We start from the raw sequence: 5106 nt of genomic DNA on the forward strand, positions 1-5106 counted from the left end.
TTTGCACTCTAGGCTTGAATTAGGTATGTCTTTTAGAAAAAGCTACTTTTTCCATCATTATCGATAAGACCAGCAACTAAAGCCATACACAATACCTTTAACATCATTCTGAACTTGAGAGCTACGGCAGGTCTGAACGAACAGGGTATTAATTTAAGGGTCAGGCCATAAATAGGTTAGAAAAATGACAGACTTCTTAAATAGGGTAAGTGCTTTGGGAAGAGGGCCGCACAGCCCCGTCGAATTTTTCAGAAATTCAAAGTATTTTGTGTGAGGCTAAATAAAGCTAAGGCCCAGTTCAGACGTTGTGCTTCTGCCGTACGGAACTAAATTGCAATTAGGTTCGACTGTAGCACGGCAGAAACACGACTTTGATTCAGACGTCATGCCATAGTCGCACCAAATTCAGGATTTACTGAAGCCACGCAACAATTAGTCAGCGGTGATGAAACAAAAACAATGGCGCCGTTTTCGAAATTGCAGCGAAGACTTCTGCTTATAAAATTATTGCAAGACTCGAGAAGAAGACGGAAAGAAAACCTGCAGAAAATACTTCACCTTTTGCAAGCAAGGCGAATGCTGTTATTGCAAGTTTGTTTCCTAACTGCACTCCTGTTTTCTTCCGAAAACTCCACATGATTGCTGTTCGATCGTGTGGACGACTACCACGACACAATTACGGATGGTTTGAACATTTATGGCATACGCACAGTGATGCCAGGTTCAAAAAGACATTCCGTGTGTCCAAGGCAACCTTCAGGTTTATTCTTGGCCCCATTGAACACGATTTGCAACGAGACACTGTCGCAGAAGATCCAATTCCACCAGCATTAAATATTTAGGCTGGCAGTGTGCCTTTACCGTTTGGCCAGAGGAGATTACTACTACACAATAGCTGAAATGACCGGCCTTGGAATCTCAACAGTTTGCGGGATAGTAAGTGACGTTACAAAGGCAGTTATCAACAACCTGTGGAAACAACAAGTTTCCCAACACTTTCCGAGGAACGAACAGGAATTCCGGGACAAAATTTTAGATATGGAGGAAGTTTGGCAATTCCCATGCAGCTGGGCTGCCATTGAGGGATGTCATATCCCATTAAAATGCCCTGCGGGAGGATTACAGGCAAACAAAGAATACCACAACTATAAGAACTTTTATTCAATCATCCTAATGGCCTTGGTAGATGCAAAGCGTAGATTTATTTGGGCGAGTTGTGGATTTCCGGGGAATTCACACGATTCAGTCATTTTGCAATCAACCAACCTTTGAGGTAAAATAACAGCAGGACAAACAATACCAGATATAGGTAAAAACGTTGAAGGTGTTAGTGTTCCTCCTCTAATTTTGGGTGATTCCGCATGGTTTCCCTTTTCAAAGCTGGCTCATGAAACCTAATACGAGTGCTGTTTTGACCCCCTCACAACAGTATTTTAATTATAGACTCAGCAGAGCAAGAATGATCATAGAGGATGCCTACGGTGGGCTCAAAGGTAGGTGGCGAGTCCTTTTTAGGAAGTGTGAGAGCACCCAAGAAGAAGTCCGAGACAATACACTTGCGTGTATTGTGTTGCATAACAGTTGCATTAAACGGAGGGAGACATTGAGCAGACAACTGGATGCAACTATTGACCCAGCAACAAACCAGAGAAGGCCCAGGGATGTTATAAGGCGTCTCTTGAACATGACCAACTGTCAGCCAATGAGGGATAACTGTCGCCAAGCAAGCAGGATAAGGGAGGTGCTCATACAGAAGTTGTGGAGAGAAAAACAAGGACTAGGTGTATTCCGAAGACTTGATCCATATTTAACCCTTTCACTCCAGAGTGACTGATATGAATTTTAATATGAAAGAACCTATTGTTATTTTTGTAACAGAAAAAGTGTAGTTCCCATTACCTTTCAGGTGAAACACAAGGCAGACACTATTATTGGGTTTGTCAAGAACAATTCTACCATATGTGCTTATTGAAGTTGAAATTACATGAAAAAAATGAAATGTGTTTGTATATCTCAGCAGCAAGATGTTTTTTTCAGAAAATATGATAAATTAAAAATAATAGTATTTAAATCCTTCATGATGATGATGTTGTCAGCTTACTATATGAACATGATTTTTCTAATACAAGCAATAAATTGTTTAGTTACCAGTAACATAACATCACTGTCAATGGATATCTTAACACAACTTCCCCATGAAATCAAGTGCTATCCTGGTAGGATGCAAGAGGATTGCTCTATGGTACAGGTTTCAAACCTGTGTAGCATATTATGGATCCTTGTCAGGTTGTACAAATATGCATATACATAATTGCAAATATAAAGAGAGGTACAGGAGCTCAGAAGCAAAGTGGCCAAACCCACAAAATTCAAATTGCCCTTGGGTCCTATTGATCTACATTCAGAACTAGAGGATCCCATCATAAATAATCTATTATTTATTTTTTACCCATTCAAGCTGATGAATTTTTGCTAGTAGAATTTTTGAAGTAGAATAATTAACTTTAAAAAACAGCAAAAGTTATTATTACTTCTGGGATAACTTCCCATGTTTCTGAACCCCTCAAGATTTAAATAACAAATTTAAATTTAGAAATATTTTCTAATCACAACACAACAAACATTCTGGAAAATATCCAGTCATTAATTAAAAGTCAGAGGCTGAAGAAAGTTTGGGAATTATTATTCGCCACACTTGATGCAGTTCCACCTTGCACCTGATGCATACCCCCACTTTCCATATATCCATAAGTATGCTGGGGTGGGACAGATATGTAACCATACGGCTGGTAGCTTCCTTGAGTGGAAGACTGAACAGATTCGGCTGGTTGCTGTGATGACATAATCATTTGCATGAGTTGAAGCTCGTGTCTTCTGGCCCTCTCGTTCTCTTCGCGATAAAACTCAAGGAGATCTTTGGTTGGGTCTCTTTCTAACAACTTCTCCATGCATTCAACAGCACTTGAGACAACTTCTTTCCTTTTTTTCCCTCGATTTTTGACTGGTACAAAAAGCTTCCTACCATCTGACGATCCGTTACCTGTACTCTTCTCGATGTCCTCTAAACTTGCTGGACTTGCCCTTGATTCTTCGTTTACATCTTCACTGCTCCCATCAGTTGGTTCAACTGCTCTTTCACGCTGACAGGAATCACGAGTTTTGACGAGAGCAAATAGCATGGGGAACCATGGCCCATAATTCTTTTCTTCTTGGAAACACTTAACACCTGTCGCGGTTTTGACGGTGAGAGCCACTTTTTTGCATTCGCTTATCAGCTTTTTAAACTTGTTTCTCACTTGCTCCACAGTGAACTGAACCTCATGACCACGTGCTTCGAACCGTTCCTGCATATCTTTGAGCAACTTGCTATATATTTCATTGTTTCTAGAGTTTTTTGAATTCGTGAAGATAATTCCAGGGCTGGAAATAACAGTCGGTCGTCGGACATTGTCCGACCAAATTTTGAATATGTCCGGCCAATTTCACATTATGATCGGACACGATGTCCGAACATTCCACCAACACCTATTGTCCAGCCATAAAATTTGGTTATATAAATTGTTAAAAAGGCTCGAAGTTGCGACCGGTACGGTCGCCAATGCAGCGAAAATTTTATCTTTACCGACCAAAAATTCTGGTTTAGTCGACTACCGAAAATACGTCTGCGTTCACGGGCTACCACAATGGCGACTACGTTTCTCTGTGTTGACGATCAACAACGGTTATTTTCTCAGTCATTATGTCCTTCCAGAAATACATAGTGAAAGATCTTTACTTCTATAACATTCAACATAAGAAAAGAAAGCAATCTGTCCTTTTGCTTTGCTGTAAAGGATTTCACCACATCGGAAAACTTGCAAATGGCTGATCGTATTTGAAATCGCCCAATAATGCATCGCAAACCCTTGAGCATTAAGTACGTCGTGTATGCATACCGATTGTGTCTTTTGTAATGCATACACAAAATTAGCGGCCAAAAGAGTCTTGGAAATTTTTTCTTTACAATGTTATGCATTGAGTTCTTTTCTGAATAAAATTCCACTTGATTTTTATCACTTAGTCGCCAAATGCCTACTCAAGTATTTTTTTTAATTTTGGGCCCTTGACTCTGACAGTTTGAGCCATATCCAGGAGCCCATTATGGGCTTCTGCCATATCATAAAGCAGAAGTGTTCATCTTCCTTGTACTTGCCAAATAAATTACTTTTCAGAAATCGCCCTATTATGCATTACATGCACTGCGATATGCTGTTAGCCCTTCATGTATGTACCCTAGAGTCAACTTTGGTCAGGAGCCCATGACTAGGAGCCTGCAACTCCCATACTAAGCCTATGTCATGGTATTTTTACAGACCAGTCTATTTTAAGGCTTCTTTTCCCTTGAAAAAAGTCAGTTCCTGTCTAAATGAGCACGCATCGGTAAGGGGAAAAAATGGAGGCCTCAGGTGGACATGACGACCTAATCTTCCGGTGAAATTGTAAAGTCCGTACTTGTGATTGGTCACTGAGGTTCCTGCGGGGGCTGAATTCGCGGTAAATTCAAACTAAAAAAAGATCGGTGTGTGAAAACACCGGGACAGGAATATTGAGGAAGTTGCACACCCCTAGTGAAGGGTTCCTGTGTAGAAAACTAGGTTTGCTTGAAGAACATATAATCAGGAGATAACCAGGAGAGATTGGTGCAGTCATTTAGTAGATAAAGTCATCTAGTTAATCATAAATGATAAATAAATCACATTTAAATACAGTTTTGAACGATTTGTATTGAAAATCTTTACAGTATATGCTAATAAATTTTTTATGCTAATTAATTATATTAATCAATTATGCAAATTAATGTCCGGTCAAATTGATAAGATGTCCGACCAAAATGAAGATTTGAAAGGACACATGTCCTGTTAAAGAAGAAAAATGATTTCCGGCACTGTAAATTCTTTTCTTGTAATAATCACTATTACAAACGATATCCACCATATCCGTAATGTCGTTTTCTTTCCAACTCGATTTCCTTCCAACTTTCTTCTTCTTTGCCCGATTGCTCTCGGAATTCGAAGACTTGCTAATTTCAGATTCAGCGTCGCTAGCTTCTTCTTCGCCTTGCTCCCT

The 5106-nt window shown here is 39.8% G+C and overlaps 1 pseudogene; it reads left to right on the forward strand.

The window, feature by feature from the left end:
- Positions 1 to 292: 292 nt before the first annotated feature.
- Positions 293 to 2362, forward strand: LOC145494773 (uncharacterized; annotated as a pseudogene).
- The last annotated feature ends 2744 nt before the right edge of the window (positions 2363 to 5106 follow it).

The sequence above is a fragment of the Orbicella franksi genome, chromosome 8, assembly GCF_964199315.1.
Source record: "Orbicella franksi chromosome 8, jaOrbFran1.1, whole genome shotgun sequence".
NCBI classification, from domain to species: Eukaryota; Metazoa; Cnidaria; class Anthozoa; order Scleractinia; family Merulinidae; genus Orbicella; species Orbicella franksi.